General features: G+C 42.9%; 1 long non-coding RNA gene across 1 annotated transcript; it reads right to left on the reverse strand.

Moving 5' to 3' along the window:
- Nucleotides 1–3048: 3048 nt before the first annotated feature.
- Nucleotides 3049–4623, reverse strand: LOC119264951. Its single transcript, XR_005131294.1, has 4 exons — nucleotides 4520–4623; nucleotides 3967–4131; nucleotides 3504–3571; nucleotides 3049–3385 (listed from the first exon to the last, which is right to left on the reverse strand). It is a non-coding gene; the product is annotated as an uncharacterized LOC119264951 (long non-coding RNA).
- Between the last annotated feature and the right edge of the window lie 18923 nt (nucleotides 4624–23546).

A 23546-nucleotide genomic window follows, 5' to 3' on the forward strand; every position in this document is an offset into this window, starting at 1 on the left:
AAAAATACCTCCATCAGGATGCTGTTCGTGGATCGTCTGGCTGAGTGGTGCGACACTAACAACCTTCTGCTCAACGCTGAGAAAACTAAGGAGCTCATTGTGGACTTCAGAAGGAATGCTGACCCACATCCACCCATCCACATCAAGGGGACGGCAGTGGAGCGTGTGAACAGCTTCAAGTTCCTTGGTGGCCACATCTCCAAGGATCTCACCTGGACAACCAGCTGCTCCAAGCTGGTAAAGAAGGCTCACCAGTGCCTCTTCTTTCTGAGGAGGCTGAGGATGAATCACCTGTCCTCAGACATCCTGGTGAACTTCTATCGCTGCACCTTTGAGAGCATCCTGACCAACTGCATCACAGTATGGTACGGGTGCTGCTCTGCCTCAGACCGGAAGGCGCTGCAAAGAGTGGTGAAAACTGCCCAGCGCATCATCGGTGCACCACTTCCTGCCATAGAGGACATCAACAGGAAGCGGTGTCTGAAGAGGGCTGGGAAAATCATCAAAGATCCCAGTCACCCAGCACACAGACTCTTCACCCCCCTGCCCTCTGGGAGGCGCTACAGGAGCCTCCGGACTAAGACCACCAGGTACCGGAATAGCTTCTTCCCAACAGCTGTCACACTCCTGAACTCTGCCTCCTGACATCTAAATAACAATGGACTGTACACACAGACTTACACACCACTCAACACACACTTACCGGCACTTACATCTGCTGTATATACTGCCCATTATTGTATATACTGTGTAAATACTCTACCTGTTCATAAGTACTTACTTATCCCCCTTCATATTTATAACCTGTTCACAGTACTTTATACCCCCTCATATTTATAACCTGTTCATAGTACTTATACCCCTCATATTTATAACCTGTACATTCTTGTTTATAACCTGTATAACCTCCTTCATGTTCATACCCCCTCATATTTTTTTTTAACCTGTATATACTATAATTACTGTACATTGTAAGATATATATTTATATTGCTGCTAAGCACTTCTGGATGGATGCAAACTGCATTTCGTTGCTTTGTACCTGTGACATATACGCAATGACAATAAAGTTGAATTCTATTCTATTCTATTCTATTGGTGTTTTTTTCACTATATTTTAAATGCTTAATCTGTTAACACTAGGTTGCATTTTTTACATTTTAGGTCATCAAATGTATATGAAGGCAGTGCACATCAGGTTTGCAATAGGCCTATTAGAAATATAACTACATTTTACTAAAAGAAATCTGTGTTTAGATGTTGTCACTGAAATTTTGCAATTAATAGACCAAAAAATTACATTAAATAATCCACTGTCAAGTAGCATTAGCAGAACATCAGTTAAATGACAGTGTTATGATGAAGATTTTACAGTTAAATAATGTTTGTTTTGTATTTTTCAGTGAAATTGAATAGAATAAATGCTTGTAAACAGCACTGAAAGAATTTGTCTAATAGCAGTGTAATTGTGCTAATTCAGCGAAAAAGGGCTGTTGAGTTTATTAGTTTAAAATGTACTTTTTTTGTAAAATAACCGTTTAAAACTGTACTATATACTGGTAGTACTGTAAAGTCATTTACATGTATGCTGTATTTTCTACAGAATTATCCTAGCAACCACAGCCGCCAAAATTTTGTAAAAACAAGTTTTGTTTTTTTTTACTGTGTGGATTCTGAGACATTCCAGCTAAACTCCTAACAATTCACCGTTACAAGAAACAAGCCATGAAATGATTGAGTTTTTTCCTAAAAATCTCCTGGAACCAGCACAATATTACAGAACCAAGAGGACCATTTTATTGCTCTAATGTTGATCCATGACGGTTTATACTGGATATAAAATGAGCATCTCAGAGAGGCGGAGTCTTTCAGAAGTAAAGATGAGGAGGGGTTTACCACACTATACTGCATGAGTAAATTGTGCAATAATTCAACAATATCGTTTCTCAACGTAAAATAGCAAAGAACTTTTGCTTTGCATTGTCTATGGTACATAAGATCACTAAAGAAACAGACATGATTCTGTAGTGGAAATCAATGCATGGGCTCAGGGACACTTCTGAAACCCATTGTCTGTGAAAACATCACTGCATCAACAAATGCAAGTTAAAACTCAAACACAAAAATGAAACCAGATATAAACAGAATCCAGAAACGCTGCCACCTTCTCTGGGCCCGAGCTCATTTAAAATGGGAAGAGGGAAGAGGCAACACCCGGTTAAACAGCAGGAGGTACCGTCACAATATTCCTAACTGCTTAAAGCAGTTTCCAAATGTTTCTATTTAGCCACAAATATCAATATAAAACTAAAGTGGTTTTAAAAAAAAGAGAAAAGAAAAAAACCCACTACACACACACACACACACACACACACACACACACACACACACACACACACCAACCTCTGTTTAGCTAAATAACAATGTTTTACATTGTTTTGATTACGTTTGAGTTTCAGCTGTATGTAATATTGGTTGCTTAGTAACAGAAATAACCAGATTATTGACCTTGAGTACTTTACGATTCCCTAAATCGTTGCCATGAGTAGTGATCGACTCTGCAGAAAGTTGGTGACCTCTGCGCATTATGCCCCTCAGCATCCGCTGACCCCGCTCTGTCATTTTACGTGGCCGACCTCTTCTTGGCTGAGTTGCTGTCGTTCCCAATCGCTTCCACTTTGTTATAATCCCACTGACAGTGGACTGTGGAATATTTAGTTGTGAGAAAATTTCACGACTGGACTTGTTGTACAGGTGGAGTCCGATCACGGTACCACACCGGCACAGACTGAGGTTGCAAGGCGACAGGAGGTCTTAGAGCTTCCTCAGCCATTTCAGAAAATTCAGACACTTCCCCAGATTGACACTTCAATTCAGCTAATCATCATCTCTCTTAAATGTGGCAGCACTTCATAAGACCACACCCCTTTAATTAGCAGACTATTCATGATCTCACTGCTTCTTAATGATGGAGGAAAACTCCATAATAGTTTGCATTACAATTATTATTCACCATTTGCTCAAAGACACAAATAAACAAAACCACTGGTGATGTTTTTCAGGAATGTTGTTTATTTAAGTGTAATGAGTAAAAGGGCCCAATTCATTACCAGAAAGATTCTGATTAGAGTTACTATAAAACCTATTAATAAAGAAACATGTATACATTATTAAGTAGCATGACAGTAAATTACTGCTTAATGTAAATGATACGAGGTCCCACAGACACCATGGAATAACACAGACACAATCCCTTCACTCTTTAATGGGTCTTTAAAAGTCAAAAACAACTGAGAGATCTGACATCACAGCAGGTGAAGCTGGAACTCAGCACTCGTGGTGTTTCTTCAGAAGTTCAGTATGAGTAATGAATTTTATTGGTGACCCTGATTAGAAAAAAAAGCGTTAATGAACAACACTAGTCACACATTGCTGAGTATTTGAATTGTAAAGGGATTTTTTTGTTTTTAATGTTTTTGTTTTAATTTTGACTTAATTACTTACCGGACTCGCCGGAGTCCAGAAGAAGTCTGCACAATGATCCACTTACTCTGCGTAACAGAAATTTCTGCCTGCACAGAGAGAGAGCGAGAGAGAGAGAGAGAAAGAAAGAGAGAGAATGAAAGAAAGAGAGTGAGAGGGGGGGTTGTAGAGAGAGAGAGAGAGGGAGGGAGAGAGAGAGAGAAAGAGCAAGAGAGAGAGAGAGAGAGGGAGAGAAAGAGAGGGGGTGGAGAGAGAGAAAAAAAAGAGAGAGAGAGAGGGGGAGAGACAGAGAGTAAGAGAGAAAGAGTGAGACAGAGAGAGAGAGAGAGAGAGTAACAGAAAGAGTGTGAGAGAGAGAGAGGGAGAGAGAGAGAGCGAGAGGGAGAGAGAGAGCGAGAGGGAGAGAGAGAGAGAGATTTTTCTTGATGAGTCAAGAGGGAAAATAAAGTTAGTCCTCCAGGTGAGTTTAGGTTAAAGAAATCACCTCCTCCTTGGGGTCGCTGAACATTTCTGACATCATGTTGGACGGTCCTGGCTGGCACACTTGCATTTGAGTGTTATATGGGACCATCATGCCTTCTTGTTGTTTTCCACCGCAATTGTGACAATGTGACACGTGACACTTGCAGAAGTTCATTTTTCTTTTGTTCTGTAAAGATGATTATAATAAAATATTTTAATCTACAAATCTGAAACGATGTGGGCAACACTGATCGTGCAGCATTCACGCACCAACATGACAGCATTTCTCAGGCAGTTTGATAAGATGAGGGACAAAACATTCAGTCTGTACAATAAAAAAACTGTTTCAAGTTTAAAAATAACGCTGAGATTTATGGTACACCTGCTGTTCGTTCTTCAGTGCTTGTGGCTGTTTCATATAAATGTTCTATTTCTTTCACAAAAGTACCTCAAAATCCGTCACACCTCAGTACAACTAGCCATCGTTCCGTTTCTTTCAAGGTGTTTCTGGTAATACAGACTATTTTACCCCTTGAGAGACACAAGATCCTTAAAACCTGAACAGAGACTCTTACCTGTATCAGCTCACCTGTGGCCACGGGAATGGAGTGTATGTGCAGGTTTTCACAGACTGCGCAGGATTTTATGCCTCGTCTTTTGCTTTCACTTCCTTTCAGGGTTGTTCATTCATACGTAGAAGTTCTTCTTTTTTACATGTGTGTTGGAAACATTCCAGCTGGCCGAGTTCTCACTGCAGTTCAGTCTGTAACGTGGGAATGAACACGTCACTCAAACACACTGGAGAATTCACATTCCACACGAGCTCTGCACCAAATATCAGAGATTAATGATCAAATGAAAGCAGCGTGATCGATGAAGTCTCTGAGATCTTCAGGGTAAATCAGCCTCGTGTGTCTTTCTGCTCTCAGAGCGGCTCATGTTGGACAGACCAACCCAGTTATGAGCTCATGATGTGAGTCAGCAGATCAACTAATTCACCTTGACTGGTGACTCCATCAGTGCCGGACAGCAGTCGAAATCTCTTTGTTTATCTCGCTCAGACTGGAGGACGGCTTCTAAAAAACTTGGTTGAATACTTTAAATATATAACATCCATCCATCCTAAGCAATGAGGCCCAGACCTCCCTTTCCCCAGCCACTTCCACTAGCTCTCCAAGGGGGATTCCGAGGCTCTCCCAGGCCAGCTGGGCGATATAGTCATGCCAGCGTGTCCTGGGTCTTCCCCGGGGTCTCCTTCCAGGTGGACTTGCCAGGAGGCATCCTAACCAGATGCCCGAACCACCTCAGCTGACTCCTCTCGACGTGAAGAAGCAGTGGCTCTACTCCGAGTTCCTCAAGGATAACCGAACTTCTCACCCTATCTTTAAGGGAGAGTCTAGACACCCTGCGGAGGAAACTCATTTCGGCCGATTGTATTCGCAATCTTATTCTTTCGGTCATTACCCAAAGCTACCCATAACCCACCAAACCGGACAGCCTCCATCCCCTGACTGCGCCTAGAAATTCTATCCATAAAAATTATGAATCGGTGACAAAGGGCAGCCCTGACGGAGTCCAAATCTCACTGGGAACGAGTCTGACTTACTGCAGGCTATGCGAACCAAACTCCAGCTTTGTTTGTACAGGGCCTGAACGGCTCATAGCACAGAGCCATGTACCCCATACTCCCGAAGCACCTCCCACAGAATACCCCGGAGAACACAGTCGAATGCCTTCTCCAGATCCACAAAGCACATGTGGACTGGTTGGGCAAACTCCTGTGAACCCTCCAGAATCCTGGAGAGGGTGAAGAGTTGGTCCAGTGTTCCACGACCAGGGCGGAACCCGCACTGCTCCTCCTGGATCCGAGGTTCGACTATAAGCCAGACTCTCTTCTCCAGTACCCCTGCATAGACCTTGCCAGGGAGGCTGAGGAGTGTGATTCCCCTGTAGTTGGAACACACCCTCCGCTCCCCTTTTTTAAAAAGAGCCACCACCACCCCAGTCTGCCAGTCCAGTGGCACCGCCCCAGATGTCCACGCAATGTTGAAAAGCCGTGTCAGCCAAGACAGCCCCACAAAATACAGAGCCTTGAGGAACTCAGGGCGGATCTCATCCACCCCTGGAGCATTGCCACCAAGGAGCTTCTTAACTACCTTCGTGACTTCGGCCTCAGTAATGGACAAGCCTATTCCCATGTCCCCAGACTCTGCCTCTTCACTGGAGAACATGTTGGTGGGATTGAGAAGGTCCTCAAAGTATTCCTTCCACCGCCCAATGACGTCTTCAGTCGAAGTCAGCAGCACACTATATATCTCCACTATATACAGTGCTTGTGGCACACTGCTTTCCCCTTCTGAGTTGCCTGACGGTTTGCCAGAATCAGAGGATTACCGCCCCGAAAGGCACCAACTACCTTACGGCCACAGCTACAGTCAGCCGCTTCAACAATGGAGGAACGGAACATGGCCCATTCTGAGTCAATGTCCCCCACCTACCCCGATATCTGGTCAAAGTTCTGACGGAGGTGTGAGTTGAAGATCAATCTGACAGGTTCTTCGGCGAGACGTTCCCAGCAAACCCTCACTATACGTTTGGGCTTGCTTGGTCTGACCGGCATCTTCCCCCACCACCTGATCCAACTCACCACCAGGTGGTGATCAGTTGACAGCTCAGCTCCCCTCTTTACCCGAGTGTCCAAAACACATGGCCGCAAGTCTGATGACACGACTACAAAGTCAATCATTGAACTACGGCCTAGGGTGTCCTGGTGCCATGTGCACTTATGGACATCCTTGTGTTCAAACATGGTGTTCGTGATGGACAAACTGTGGTTTGCACAGAAGTCCAAAAACTGAACACCACTCGGGTTCAGATCAGAGAGGCCATTCCTCCCAATCACACCCCTCCAGGTCTCACTGTCATTGCCCACGTGAGCGTTAAAGTCCCCCAGTAGGACAATAGAGTCTCCAGGAGGAGCACTTTCAAATCACCCTTCCCAAGGACTCTAAGAAGGCTGGGTACTCTGAACTGCTGTTCAGTGCATAAGCACAGACAGCAGTCAGGACCCGTTCCCCAACCCGAAGGCGTAGGGAAGCTACCCTCTCGTCCAACGGAGAAAACCCCAACATACAGGCACAGAGTCGAAGGGCTATGAGAAAGCCCACACCTGCCCGCCGCCACTCACCATGGGCAACTCCAGAAAAGAATAAAGTCCAGCCCCTCTCAAGGAGATTGGACCCAGAGCCCAAGCTGTGTGTTGAGGTGAGCCCGACTATATCTAGCCGGTATTTCTCAACCTCGCGCACCAACTCAGGCTCCTTCCCCGCCAGTGAGGTAACGTTCCAAAAGCCAGTTTCAGCAACCGAGGATCAGAACGCCAAGGCCCACGCCTTCGGACACTGCCCGAACCACAAAGCCCTACTACTGCCCCTCCCATTGGTTTTGGGTCGATGGGAGGGGGGACTCATGTAACTCCTTCGGGCTGGGCCCGGCCGGGCACCATGAGTAAATGCCCGGCCACCAGACACTCGCTGGAGTCATGATTCTCAACTGATAAAGGCATCATGATTCTCAACCGCTGCTTATTTAGTCAACCTCACTGAAGTCAATTTGTTTAAATCAACTGTTTTGCCTGTTCGTCCAACATTAAGCTGCCAATATCGTTTATTTCCAAAAGAGGAAATTTAGAAAGATATTCAGATGTAGCGTCTGAATTTTTGCCTAAGGACTTTTTTTCTTGTCCAAGCAGGGAATCAAACCCCATTCTGCTGTTTTACGTCTTGGTATTTAGAATTTTAAACATTTTTACACTGAACTTGACATTTTATCTAGTATGAATTAATGACTGTATAAGTTTAAGGGTTAACTAAACGCCTTCATGATCTTAATTATGAATTATGTGCTCATGCAAGCAGGAGATAAAAGCTCAACACGTCCATCTTCTAACACCGGACTAACGTGCAGGTCAGAAACAATGAGGGAATGTGGTGTTTCTGCTTATTATGGGGTGTTGCAGTATTTCTACAGGTCATTCTTTGAGCCTGCAGTGACGTCCACGTCATCACAGCGCTGACAAGAAGCAACGGCTGAGACCATCTGGACCTTTCAACACACGTTGAATAGCTTTCTGAAATATTTGTCAGATGTCTCTGCAAACGTTTCAGTTCCTGAGCAACTTCTAATGGTGTTTTTTAGTCTGCACTACTTTGAAACCTTGTGTTCATTTATTGAGGACGGCGTGTAATTTCAAATGATTTAGTTCATTTTTGACTGTCTCAGCCCTCGTCCCTCACACACACACACACACACACACACACACACACACACACACACCATCAACACCATCAACAACCTTTGGCTTTATCACCTTCTTGACTGTCAGACATGTGTAATGTGTCAAAGATTGTAGTTTATAGGTTATTTAAATTGTTAATAGTTATTTAAGCATTACTTCAAAAGTGTGTGTTGATCTCTTGAGCAGTGAACTGGTGTGTAAAATCAGTTAATTTAGTAGTTCATTCATTCTGCTTATGTTAAGTACAATAGAAAGCCCACAATATTGAAATGTTTTTGGCCGATATGCTTCCCCAATTAAACTCCTAATAAAGGTGACGATAAAATAAAATAAAAACATAACAAGGAATGCATTAAGTCCATCCATTCATTTTCTAAGCCGCTTCTCCTTCATGGTCGTGGGGGGGGTGGTTGGTGGTGGTGCCGGTGCCTATCCCAGCAGTCATAAGGCAGGATATACCAGGGACAGGTCACCAGTCCATCGCAGGGCAGACAGACAGTCACTCACACCCAGGGGCAGCTTAGCATGTCCAATTGGCCTGACTGCATGTCTTTGGACTGTGGGAGGAAACCAGAGGAAACCCACACAGACACGGGGTGAACATGCAAACACCACACAGAGAGGACCCCGGTCATCCAGCCAGGGAATCAAACCCAGGCCCTCCTCACTGTGAGGCGACAGCACCACGAACCACGCCACCGTGCTGCCCCTACTGCTCAAGTCGATTCTCTTGAAATATCGGTCTCAAATTTCAGAGTTTCACTAACTAAGGCAACAGAAAAAGTGCTTCCGATTGAAAAAAACAAAGTGCTGAAAAGTCACAAAGTGCAGTAGCTTCAGAAAAATAAAGATAATGCAGAACAAAGTATAAAAGCAAAAGTTATTAAAGTTAAGTTATTAAAAGGGAAAAGTCCATTTAAAAATCACCAGCACATTTGAAGCACATCTAAGACCGTCTGGCACTTTGTTCCAATCGTTTTGCAGCATGGCAGCTAAACGCTGCTACACCCTGCGATCACAGGTAGAGCAACATTCTTTGAGTAAGTCCCGATACATGATCATGTCTGGGAACTTCACCGATGTAATTGTTCAAAACTCGTGAAATCGTGATCAGGAAAAAGACATTTTAGAAAAATGTCAAAAATCAGTCAGAATGTTTGGCTCTTCTGATGTTTAAAGCTGCGGTCACTCTGGCGTTTTCCAGTTTGCATTGCCATATTGCTGCAGTTAGTAAGCCAACAGTGAGGGGCGTAACTAGACCTTTCAGAAAGGGGCAGCCAGGTGTGACCGTACGTTAGCGTACGTTGTCTCTGTGCATAACCAAGCCTTCCATTCATTTCCACAGGAGTAAAACGTTACATCAGTACCACTTTTGCCAAAAGTAAACAAAAACATGACATCACATGAAGGCATGATGTTCAATGCACATCATTAAGAAGAATATTTCATATAAACAGGCCATAGAAATTCATTTAGATTCATTTAGGTTGCCATCACTACAGGCTACACGTGAGTCTAACAATGAGAAGGCAGTGTATCAGGTAATATACAACACGTGTGTATTCAACACACACAAGCCACTTATCCTTCTGGGTCATGGGGGGAGCTGGAGCCTATCCCAGCTGTTATTGGAGGGAAGGCAGGATACACCCTGGACAGGTCGCCAGTCCATCACAGGGCAGACACACACACACACACACACACACACACAGAAACAAAGGGGCAATTTAGTATCTCCAATAAGCCTGACTGCATGTCTTTGGACGGTGTGAGGAAACCGGAGCACCCAGAGGAAACCAACACAGACACGGGGAGAACATCCTCCACACAGATAGGACCCTGGTAGCGACAGCGCTACCCACAGTGCCACCATGCCGCCCATTTATTCAACAGTAAAAAGTTAGTTAGCATGATAAACGAGTGTAGCAGACCAACTCATCTCATCATCGAATGGCCTGGTTTATAGTGTAGATCACAGAGCAGCTCTGCTAAAGGCACCCAGTGCACATTGGCTCAGCCGTTTGCCGAGTAAGCTGGCCCATCACCGCAGGATACACGAATTATGAAACACAGCATCATCAGACTCTCTTGATTGATTAAACACCCTGATGCATTTCTCATAATCCATGCTTCATTAAATCATGAACTGATGGCTGACTGTCTCTGGCCATACTTGCTTCCAGGTTGGCATTGGCCACCTTTAGCCATGCCATGGCTAAATCTGCTAACAGCGATGACAAATTGGGCATAATTATTTTAGATAATTATACTCCTGGGTGGGTAGCGCTGTCGCCTCACAGTGAGGAGGGCCTGGGATCGATTCCCCGGCCGGGTGACCAGGGTCCTCTCTGTGTGGAGTTCCCCCACGGGTTTCCTCCGGGTTCTCCGGTTTCCTCCCACAGTCCGAAGACATGCAGTCAGGCCGGTTGGAAATGCCCCTAGGTGTGAGTTATACAGATATTATACAGATAACTGGTGTGGTCGGCAATGATGGGGTGGCTCGTTACTTTTCCAGCTTTCAGAAACAGGCAGAGTATCGATCCCAGTGAGGCCTCCTGTGTTCGGTAACTCTTACAGCCGAAGCCAATGACGATTTACCAAATCCTTTACTGTTCCAGATGAATCCGCCAGCCTCTGTGCCTCAGAGTGTAAACCAGGATGGTATGTTGATGTGTTAATGGCTATTTTTAGATTTTTTTGTATTTATAGAGATTTCAACATTAATATTAGCTTCTAATAGCCTATCATTTATGCAAGTGGTCACAGAAAAAAAAAAGTGTTCATTTTTCACATTCAGCAGAGAATTGAAGTGTTTGATTCTAGTGGGACATCCAAATTACACGCTTTAGAGTAAACAAGACCATTAAGTCATTTAACATGGTCATCATTGATGAAGCAGAATTAGAGTCAGAGCCAGGATTAGAAAGGTAAGTACAGCTGGTTGATCTTTGGATCAGTTGTGACTTCTGTTTTAACCTTTAGCCGTTCTACTGAGAAGAGAGAGTGCTGTGCTTATTAAGTAACTGTCAGGCAGCATAAGAAGAAGTTCACTAAAGCTGGAACGTGATATTTATTAATATTGCAAAACAGTGGATTCATTTTTGAGATGTAATGTTTCCTAACTCTGCAGTTAAAACAGACACTGTACACACGCTCCTGTTCCCACTATACTGGCTGATGTTAATGAACAATTAAATGAAATATGACAGCGATGGCAGTGAATAGTGAAGAGAAAGAGTTGAATGTGTTGCTGTTTATTAGGATTGACAGTAGCGCAGCTTACGTGCTGTGTTTGGGAAAAGGCAAGTGGCAACACCCTGTTAAACAGCAGGAGGTACCGTCACAATATTCCTAACTGCTTAAAACAGTTTCCAAAAGTTTTTCACCACGCTACATATTGATTTTTTTTACAGTGATTAAAAATGAATAAATAAATATTAGGAGCTAAGTAACAATGTTCTACGTTGCTTTGATTGATTGTTTCAGCTGTGTGTAATATCGGTTGCTTAGTAACAGACATAACCAGATCATTGACCTCAAGTGCTTTACGATTTCCTAAATTGTTGCTGTAAGATCAGAAATAACTCCCACATGAAGATTTACTTCTTTAATACAAATGTAAAAAAAATATATTTATTTTTACCTATTTTGATCTTAAATGTAGGACAAAACATACGTTCCTGTAACACTGCCTCTGGACTGCGCAGCCTTCTGATTGGACTTCATTCACTGAAAGAAATTCAGTCCGAGCCGTGTTTAATCTGTATATGGGAAACAGGCTTATTGGATTAGCATATTTCATCAGTTCAACTGTAAATTTAGATCTATGCTGAACATCTGAAGTTGCTCAAATGCTGAAGTTTTGATCAGCAGAGAATGACGTCTCTGTGAAAGAATTCGGCCAAACCATTTATAAGAAACGGGTGGCTTCTTCTTGCCGCCTTATCTTGTCCTTTGCTTTTCGTTGTTCTGAAAGAATTTCTTGTGAAAGCTGCAACAGGCAGGTGTTGAAAGGCATCTTGTTTGTGTCTGTCTGTTCATAAATGACATGTGTCTTTTTGCTAGAATGAAAGTAAAAAAAACTTCTGATTTCTGAGAACCGACATCACCTCTCAGACGAGACACCACAGAGAAGAGTCTGTGCTAACGTTGAGCTGTACTGTAAAAAATGTCGGTGAAATTAACAGTTAAATGCAGTAAAATCATGACAATAAAACTAAGTTGAAACAGTAAAGTTGTGTGTAATTTACAGTTCACTGTAGTAAAATTCTAAACCAAACATAGCTGTAAATTTTACTGTAAAAACATGTAGAAAGAAGCAGATTTCTTTGTATACTTTACAGTTTACTGTGATTAAACACAGAAAACCTGTAATACAAAAAGCAATACAATACCGTTAAAATGACACTTTTTCCTGGTAGAATTTCTTTAGTACAGAACAAAATTGTATTACATTTTACATTAGATAAGCATATGTACAAATACAGTAAAAGTTCATGTGAAGTGTCAAAAACAGGTGAAACGGTTTAGTAAGTTAGTACAAAAAGATATATGAACTAGTTTTATTGCCTAATTAAAAAAACATTTCAGTGTTTAGTTTAAACCTGCACTTTACACACACAAGTGCATGTGACTGAAATGAACATGGAATATGTTGAGACAGATAAATATTACATTTAATATTAGGTAAATGAATATCATGGCAATGGCAATTAAGTTATTTTATCTTTTTAGATATTGATATATTTTTTTAATAAGGGTACTTTAAATAAAACCGTCTGTCCTACAATAATAAATGTATGATTTTTTTTTTAAACTAAATGAGCTCTGACTGGTCCAATTGCGGAGAAGTAGAGTTCATTTCTGCTGTTTTATTGGCTGTGTGATTATTGGCTGTGTGATTATGGTGGGAGCAGTCATTTTGTGGTAGAGGCTGAGTGTGAAGACGCAGAGAGAGTATTAACGATTCAGTTAGTTCAAACTTTAAATTCTTTAAATAGCTGTCGTTTGTAGGCAGACAAACACAAGCTTGTTGGTGGTGGAGGGGGTAGAGCAGGCTGACCGGGGTTAATTTAGTTTGGGGAGTATCCTGCTAGGCTAAATTAAGAGACCCTTATTAGTCCCACAACGGGGAAATTCCACCTCTGCATTTAATCCATCCGTGAAATGAAACACCACACACACTAGGGGGCAGTGAGCACACTTACCCAGAGCGGTAGGCAGCCCAATCCGCAGCGCCCAGGGAGCAGTTGGGGTTTAGGTGTCTTGCTCAAGGACACCTCAGTCGTGTGCTGTCGGCTCTGGGGATCGAACCAGCGACCTTCCAGTCATGAGGCTGGTCCCCTAACCTCCAGCCCACGACTGCCCCTTGTGGGCAGATGTGCTTTGGTATGTTTGGTAAATGCGCTTTGGTATGTTTTTTCATGCTGTTGAGGAGGCTAAAACATTAAAACTGGCAGATTAAAAGTGATTACCTGCCGTTTTTGTGGCAAATCACTTGGGACTTTGAAGGGTTATGTGCTGCACTGTAGTTAAACGAACCCCAATGTTTTTTGGCGCTGACTGCAAGTGGATATTTTGTACTTCTGCACTAATTACATGTCCCTTGTCTTACTGTGTGGAGAGAATGACTTGAAACAATTTGGAAGTGCCAAGGTTTTCTCAGAGATGTTGGAGGATTTAAAAGATTGGGAAGGAAATGGAATTACTGTAGGTGATAAAAACAGTCAAAGGGGCTCTGTGTTGTATTGCTGGTGATAATCTGGGTTCACACAACATTGGCGGGTTTACTGAAAACTTCATTCTCAGTACTTTTGCAGATACTGTAAAATCACACAAAGTGAGTTTCAGACTGATGATCCAAATGTGTGTGGTCCACAGCGCACCCCTAAAAGTTATGATTCTGCTGTTGGTGATCTACAGACTGAAGGTGGAGACAGTCAAGACATCAAAAAGCATAAAGGTAAGCTCTGTTTTCAATACTCTGGCATCATTTCATGTTTGCCTGCCTGGTCTTCCACCTTGTTTAGTTTGCTATGACCTATTTGAAGGCGTGTTATCCTATGATGTTGCACTGTACTTGAAGCATTTCATTGAGAAAAACAAATGGTTTACATATTCAATGTTGAACCAGCGCATCAAGCAGTTCAAGTACAAAGGATCTGATGCCCTTACAAAGCCATGCTCTGTCAACTCTGGGGTCGCCAATATTTCGGGGCAAGCTATCCAGAACTGGAATTTCTTAAGATTGCTGCCTGTATTAATTGGTGACAAAGTACAAAATCCAGAAGATGATGTGTGGAAGTTAATTCTCCAGCTTAAAGATATTGTTGATATGATTTGTGCACAGAAGATTTGACACAAGTGGCCTATCTTGACATTTTAATCCAAGAATATTTGGAATCAAGAATGTTTTTCTTTTCAGAGAGTCCACTAAAACCAAAACACCATTTCTTGCGTCACCATCCGGCACGGATTCTGAAATTTGGCCCCTTGAGCAGGTTGTTGACAATGCGCTTCGGAAGTAAACACAGTTACTTCAAGGAGGTGCACTAGGCATTTGAAAAACTTCAAAAACATCTGCCTAACGTTACCTGAAAGACATCAGCTGTTTCAGGCATTTCTTTTAGCTGGGCCAGGATGTAGTCAGCTTCTGCAAGTCAAAGACAGCTTTCTACCCCAACCTGTACAGTGATGCAATTACACATGCAGTGAGAGAGTTTGGCTTTTCAGAACACAATACTAGTGTTTCCACAGATGTGCAGTATAAGGGTACATCACATAAAAAAGGGCATTTCCTTGTGTCTGAAAATGATGAGCACATGGAGTTTGGAGAACTTCTCATTATTTTAATTCTGAATGATACAGCTGTGTATTTTGTGATGGAAATACATAAAGCTGACTTTATTTCTGAATACCATCTGTACTCTGTGACAAAACAGAGTTCAGGGCTGCAATGTCTTAATGTTAACGACTTGGTGGATTTTTATCCATTGCCATCATATGTCGTTAATGGACACAGTCATTCCACTGAAACATAGTGTGTTGTCCACTGTGGAGGAGAAACCAGATTAAAAATCACACGATACACAGAATTGATTTGAAACTCTGTACTGCTGACACACAGCTGGATATTAATATAATATATAATTATAATATAATATAAAATATAATAATATAATCATATAAATATAATGTCTTCTTAATAAATTGCTTGGTTATTGTATGCTCAAAGTAGAAGTTCCTCTTATCTGAAGTGCTACTTGACTAAATTTCTTTGAAAGTGTTTATTTTTCCATGGTTTCAGAAATGACCGACAAGATATTCTAGAAGAGACTTTACAGTCCATTGGGGTGGAAACATACCACCCCTGATTTTCAGTTTATTGAGGAAGCTGATTTGCTGTCAGTGTTGAGGCCAATTCAAGCCCTGCAAAGTCCTGGCAGCTTGGAAGCTGAGAGATGTAAGTAAAGTGGTTGCAGTAAGGATGTCACGATTGACCAAAAGGGTCAGCATTTAAGATCAATCTAAATCGTTGGTTTGTTGTTTTATTTTGCAGGCCAGACTCCTGAAACAAGTAGTTCCTCTGTTAGTGCCTCACCAGGATCGCATTGTAGGAAGCATTCTTGCCATCAATTTCACCCAGAGGTTCATCCTCAGCCTCTTCCAGCAGCTGCCAAAGCCCTGAAATAGGTTGGGTGGATAGCTTTATGATACCGTGGGATAAGTTCCCAGAAGAACTGATTCAGTTATTGGAGAGAGGAAAAAGGCCTAGTCTGCGCATGAGAAGAGAAATGGTCCAAATTGTGGTGCATGAGATGATGCGAAAGAGTTCTTGCATAAGTAAAAGGACCTCTACTGAAGTCAACAAAAAGATGGTAGCAAAATATCCCAAATCTCTACAGGACATAATAGAGGGAGAAGTGGTTGGGCCAGGGTACCACTCTCTTGTCAAGATGTTGCAATATAGGGTGGAGAATGTAAAGCGGTCTACAGACGAAGTCCCTCCAGAAACAAGAGCAGCAATCCAGGACACATATGGGTGCATTAACTGGGATCTAAAATTTCTGCCCCTTGGAGAGACCCCAGACAGCCAGCAAGAGAAGAAAAACTAAAGACGATGTTTCACCAAACCAATGACCGCACAGGAGGTCAGACTTCTAATGAGAGCTACTTTCTACACACAGCGTAAACAAGTCAACCAGGGGGAAATATCAAATATCTTCCGGGAGAGTGGCCGTTTCGGTTTGACGAACTTGGCATGGCTATCCACTTTAGGGAACTCACCGGAATTGGGCTCGAAGTAACTTTCACACGAAATGTGGATCTGAAGGGGAAACGGCTCTTGAACTACATGAATACTGTGTGTGAGAACAAAAACAGAAGTTCCTCCAGGCTGTAACAAAGCGCAAAGTGATGAAGGGAGAGCTTAGTGGTTGCTCTGAAGATGTCAAGGAGATGGTGCTGCTTCTGCTGTCTTACTTCAGTGAGAAGGAAGATGTGATGTTCTCTTACGTGGAGGACACATGCCTGGCAGGGGGAGTACAAATGGACCAAGTTCAGCTGACTCCAACCATCGTTGTGTGTGGTAAGTTCTTTTTTTTTCTTTTTTATATTCGGGTTAAATGCAAGTATTTTAACGTATTTTAATATGTTTGCATTCTCTCCCCTAAACTTCCACACACATTCATTTTTGTAAGTATGGTAACAGACCTTAAAAATTTAAAGTGCTGTATGATTTTGTTAAAACTGTCTTTGTTTGTGGTTTTTGTTTGTTTAGGGCGATCTTGCTGTTCTGCAGGAAGGTTCATGCTGAGATCGAGGCATTGACAACATCCCCTTCTTCATTTCTGCCCTGTGCATGATGATTTTGGAAGCTACATCCATTACACGGCAGAGCTGGCGTCAACCCTGGAGTTTTTGCGGAGGTGTGGTGTCCCTTGACCAACTAATAATTTATTTTTTTTAATTGAAACAAAACAATTAGCAGCTGCAGTGACTTGTGGGTTAGAGCAGTTTAATATTAGCGCTTAAAACAGTTTGAATAAAGTAATAAAGGTTAATGGAAGTTTTTATTGCTAGGAAATCTGTTTTTAATTTGGTCATGTGTGTTTCTTCTATTTCTCAAGGTGTTTTTCTCTCCAACGTAGAGAAGGGCGCTAAGGTGGAGAAGACGACCACCTTCCTGTGAACCCTAGAGTGCTTACCTTGATTCAGGAACTTTCAGATCACGAGTGGCGTGATGTCTGAATATGGACTGAACAGATTTATGGCACGTGACATGCTCCACTAAACATTTAGTTTCAGCTCAACTGCTTACTTCAAGCTTAAAGGAGAAGTCCAGTGTGAAATGGACTTGGGGTGTCCCCAGCATTTTGTCCCCAGCATTTTAAGGTTCCAGTCCTCTCACATCTGGTTATTTTGTAAACAATAGCTGTTTTGTTTGCTGGCTCTGCTTTTTGGTCTCCTGTCGACGAAGTGTTTTCACACCTAAAAGTCCAGACTAAGGTTTGTGTGTTTGTTGCATTGTATAGGTTTAGTCCGGTTAGTTTTGGTTTCACACTGGAGATTAGTGAGCAGAATAAAAAGCTTTACTACATTCTGTGGAGTCTCCCGGTATTTTACACTGATTTGTAGAACATGTGTACAGAAATTTGCCTTTTCGGCTATCCTGAATGCTGCCTCCCTGACAGAATTCAACACTCCTTTGCATGTACATGATTAAAAGTGATTACAAATCAAGTTTAGTTTTTAATAGGAAATTTGAATTTGATGAAATGTTTCAGTTGGGACAGGGACAAAAAAAAAAAATCATCTGGTGGTTAATTGGTAACAAGTCAGTAACATGACTAGGTATAAAATGAGCATCTCAGAGAGGCGGAGTCTTTCAGAAGTAAAGATGAGGAGGGGTTTACCACTCTATACTGCATGAGTAAATTGTGCAATAATTCAACAATATCGTTTCTCAACGTAAAATAGCAAAGAACTTTTGCTTTGCATTGTCTATGATACATAAGAGCACTAAAGAAACAGCCATGATTCTGTAGTGGATATCAATGCATGGGCTCAGGGACACTTCTGAAACCCATTGTCTGTGAAAACATCACTGCAACAAATGCAAGTTAAAACTCAAACACAAAAATGAAACCAGATATAAACAGAATCCAGAAACGCTGCCACCTTCTCTGGGCCTGAGCTCATTTAAAATGTACTGAGGGGAAGTGGAAAAGTGTCCTGTGGTCTGATCAATCAACAATTGAAATTCTTTGTGGAAATAATGGACACTCCTCCAGGCTAAAGACCACTCCGCTTATCAGCTCAGACTTCAAAAGGCAGTATTCATTATGGTATTAGATGGGGCATTAGTGCACATGACATGCACATCTGTAAAGGCATCATTAACACTGAATTATGTGTACATGTCTTGGCAACATATGCTGCCATCCAGATGACGTCTTTTTCAGGGAAGGGCTTGCTTATTTGGGTAAGATGCCAAACCACATTCATGCATTACAACAGTGTTGCTCTGTATTAAGAGTCTGGGTGCCAAGTTGGCTTATAAACACTAAAATGGGTCTATATTTTTCAAAAAAAGCAGTTTGAATATTTGTCTTGGAACTATGTTGAAAGGAACTATGTTGAATGAAAGAGTTTACATGATTTGCACATCACTGCATTTTGTTTACACTTTGCACAGCATCCCAACATTTTTGGAAATGGTTGTAAAAATATTGGTTCAAAGTTCACATTGACTAAACGTTTCTTGCCAGATGTGAGAAAAGTGGCTACAGCTGACCTAAAATGGTTAATGCAGAGCAAAGTAGGTCTGCGTTTTCATTAGATTTTTAGCCTGAACTGGAATGGACAGAAAACTTTGCGGCTCCCAAGGTGTCATTTTTGTTGAAAGGACAAAAGGCTCTTCCTAACATTTAGGTTGTGACGTCTGAGCCAAGCCTACTAGTAACACATGATCAGCACGGGACCGGTTGCTCAAACTGTCCGCAGCTTAGTCAGGACTGCACAATCGCCACCTGCCCAGTAAACGACCACGTTCTGTGGCTCAAATTTTGCCCGAATTGCCTGAAACCTGTAGCGAAAATTAATCACTATAGCTACACAAATCTGTAGGCACTACAGATATTAGCTACACTTCATAAAAGCACACAAATTGAGGCATTGCTAATTTAATCCCTGTATCTATCTTAAGTGTCTGCAATTCACAGTTCCTGCAACAGCAGTGGTTCTATACAAACTACCCACCTACAATCTGACAGCACTTCAAAGAAAGATGTTGGATTTGATCACCCATATGGACAGTCTGCCAGGAGGTGATTTGAATGATTTTTTTCCATAAATACAATTAGTCGTGTCACGCAGTGTCATGGATACACTCAAGTTGTATAAGATGCCACCACTGAAAGTGGCACCTTGAACAATCATGTATATAATCAAAAGGTATTGTCAGTGAGAAAGTCAGCTTTACCAAAATCAACCTATTTCAGCTGCTATGAATGTTTTACTAGACTGCCTTCATTTGATTTAGCACACAGAGACCCATCGTCCACTTAAGAAGAGTGGGATTCAGGGGTATACTTCTAATGGACGGCCCCTGTGGGTATGTCTCAGAGAGCTGAAGGTACAGTAGATAGGGTCCCAGAACTTGTACTACTCAGTCTACTCTTATTCAGTCATGTTGGTTGATCTGCAAGTGAATGTACACTACATTTCCAAAAGTATTCAGTCGTCATCTGCCTTCACACACATGAAACTGAGTGACATTCTTAATCCATAGGGTTTAATATGATGTCGGCCCACCCTTTGCAGCCATAACAGCTTCCACGCTTCTGGGAAGGCTTTCCACAAGGGTTAGGAGTGTGTTGATGGGAATTTTTTTTACCATTGTTCCAGAAGTACATTTGTGAGGTCAGACACTGATGTTGGACGAGAAGGCCTGGCTCACAGTCTCCGCTCTAATTCATCCCAAATGTGTTCTATCGGGTTGAGGTCAGGACTCTGTGCAGGCCAGTTAAGTTCTTCCTCACCAAACTCGCTCATCCATGTCTTTATGGACCTGCTTCGTGCACTGGTGCGCAGTCATGTTGGAACAGGAAGGGGCCGTCCCCAAACTGTTCCCACAAAGTTGGATGCATGAAATTGTCCAAAATCTCTTGGTGCTGAAGCTTTAAGAGTTCCTTTCACTGGAACTAAGGGGCCGAGCCCAACTCCTGAAAAACAACCCCACACCATAATCCCCCTGTCATATATATATATATATATATATATATATATATAAGTAATAAGAGTAAGAGCGCACTGTGAGCTGCTACCGTGTACTACAACTTTACGACACTGTATTGCTTTAAGGCGCTAGACTGCTTTATGGTAGATGAAACCCGCGAGCTGAGTGCACCGTGTGTTATGCCCATGCCATGCCAGCCTTGTTACTGTTGTTCTGCTAAATAAAGACACTTTATAGAATTAAACCATCACTCGATCATTCTACATGGTGTCAGAAGTGACCCGGACCTGACAGTCGCCAATTACAAAGAAGTATAAGCGGACTCGGAGCCATGGCAAAGTTTAATCCTCCCACGAACTTTCCTTTCGACAAGCCAACAGACTGGCCGGAGTGGAAACAGCGTTTTCAGCGCTACAGGATCGCTACTAAGCTTAACAAAGAAGACGGAGAGGTGCAGGTGAGCTGCCTCATTTATGCCATGGGCAATGACGCCGAGAACATTTTTAAGTCATTGACGTTTGCGGAGGGAGAGGACCGAAATGACATGACCGTAGTAATGGCGAAGTTCGATGACTACTTTTTCCCGTGGAGGAATGTTATACATGAAAGAGTATGCTTTCATCAGCGAGTCCAGCGGCCAGGCGAGAGAGCAGAAAGCTTTATACGAGCCCTGTATGAGTTATCCGAACACTGTGAGTTCGGGGCTTCCAGAGAGGAGCACATCCGCGACTGGATCGTGGTCGGGATACTGGATAGGGAACTCTCGCGCAGACTGCAGCTAATGTCGAACCTCACACTGGCGCTCACAATTCAGACCGTGAGGCAATCGGAGGAGGTAGCGGCGCAAGTGAGTTTGCAAGGGGACCCAGCGGCGTCCGTGCAGGAGGTGCGGACCAAACAAAAACACACAAACTGGAAACCTCAACAACGACAACAAGGCAAGTCACAAACAGGCAGAACATGGGGAGAGAGAAAAAATTGTGGTAAATGTGGCAAAACACAACACAGGGGAGATGAAAAGTGCCCAGCTTCAAAAGCTACATGTCATAACTGTCACAAAATGGGACATTGGGCCAAGGTGTGTCGTAACCGCAGGTAAGTGAATGAAGTCACAGAGACTGACAAAGGTGAGCAGACCTCATATTTTCTAGGCTCAGTGTGCAATGCAAAAGAGAAAAGTGAGGCGTGGACTGTGGTACTTAATGTAGATTCTGTTCCAGTGGAATTTAAAATTGACACGGGAGCTGATGTTAACGTCATAAATGAAGACACATTCCACAAAATTACCCCTGAAAGACCATTAAAACCATCAGATCTCCCTCTTAACAGCCCAGGTGGAGAGCTGTTGTGCCTCGGATGCTTTAATGTGACTGTAAGCTACAAAGGCAAAGAATATCTATCCAAAATGTATGTAGTCCGTGGGCACAAAGTCAATAACCTACTCAGTTGCTCCTTGTCAGTTGAGATGAATCTTGTGAGGCGAGTAGATGAGGTTACACCAAACCTAAGCAGGCACAAGCAGCCTTATGGGGAACATGGCACGCTAAAAACAGAACCAGTTGAGATACAGCTAAGAGAGGATGCAGTGCCTTATGTGGTGCACACTGCACGCCGTGTGCCTTTTCCCATGTTGCAAAAGGTAAAAGACGAACTACTCAGAATGGAAGAAAATGGTGTCATTGAAAGGGTGACACAACCCACTGAATGGTGTGCTCCCATGGTCCCTGTCCTAAAAAGACACACAGGCCAAGCAAGAATCTGTGTTGACCTCACAAAGCTAAACAAATCAGTCAAAAGAGAGCGCTATATCCTACCTACTTCGGATGAGATAACCTCCAAACTAAGTGGTGCAACAGTGTTCTCTTCCCTTGATGCTGCCAGCGGATTCTGGCAGATTCCCCTCCATCCCAACAGTTGCTTACTGACAACTTTTATAACACCGTTTGGCAGATATTGTTTTAAAAAAACTACCTTTCGGTATTACAAGTGCACCTGAAATCTTTCAGCGAAAGATGCTGGAGACCCTGGAAGGCTTGGAGGGTGTGGAAGTCTTCATGGATGACATCTTGGTCTATGGGGCCACCATGCAAGAACACGATGCTCGATTGGACAAAGTGCTAAGTCGTATAGAGTCTACTGGCCTCAAGCTTAACAAAGAAAAGTGCTCCTTGAGGCAGAGTCAATTAAGGTTCCTAGGTCATCTAATTGATCGCTCTGGAGTAAGGCCAGACCCTGAGAAAGTTGAGGCCATCAAACAGTTGCCCTCACCACAAAACGTGCAAGAGCTAAAAAGACTGCTAGGCATGGTCAATTATCTTGGCAAATACATCCCTGACCTTGCCACAGTTGGCCAACCCTTGTACGAACTGCTCAGGACTAAAAACGTATGGACCTGGGGCCACTCTCAACAGTCAGCCTTTGAGAACGTTAAAAGAAGGCTAACAACAGCACCAGTTCTCACATTTTATGACATCGCAAAGCCAACTACAGTGTCTGCCGACGCCAGTAGCTATGGTTTAGGAGCTGTGTTACTCCAACTCCATGGAGAACAGTGGAAACCAGTCGCCTACTGCTCCAGACGTCTCACTGAGGCCGAGACAAGATACGCCCAGATAGAGAAAGAGTGTCTGGCGAGTGTATGGGCGTGCGAAAAGTTCGATAAGTACCTGTGTGGCTTAGATCAGTTCAGACTGGAGACTGATCACAGACCGCTAGTGCCACTCGTTAACAGCCGGAGCTTAGACAATGTTCCCCTGAGGTGCCAGCGTCTCCTAATGCGGCTCATGAGATACAAACCAGAGGCTGTCTACGTTCCAGGTAAAACCCTTGTAGTAGCTGATGCCTTGTCACGTAGTCCACAGATTCACACCGAAGAAAAGACTGACACACATAGCGTGGTAGAGCATTACATAGCCACTGTAATGCAAAGCATCCCAGCTTCTCAGAGCCGAATGGACAGTATCAAAGCAGCCACCACAACAGATTGTGAACTACAAACCGTCATAAGGTACATAAGAAACGGATGGCCAGAATACAGAGATAAAGTTCCACTAGATGTCAGAGCATA

This window comes from Pygocentrus nattereri, chromosome 13 (genome assembly GCF_015220715.1).
Source record: "Pygocentrus nattereri isolate fPygNat1 chromosome 13, fPygNat1.pri, whole genome shotgun sequence".
NCBI classification, from domain to species: domain Eukaryota; kingdom Metazoa; phylum Chordata; class Actinopteri; order Characiformes; family Serrasalmidae; genus Pygocentrus; species Pygocentrus nattereri.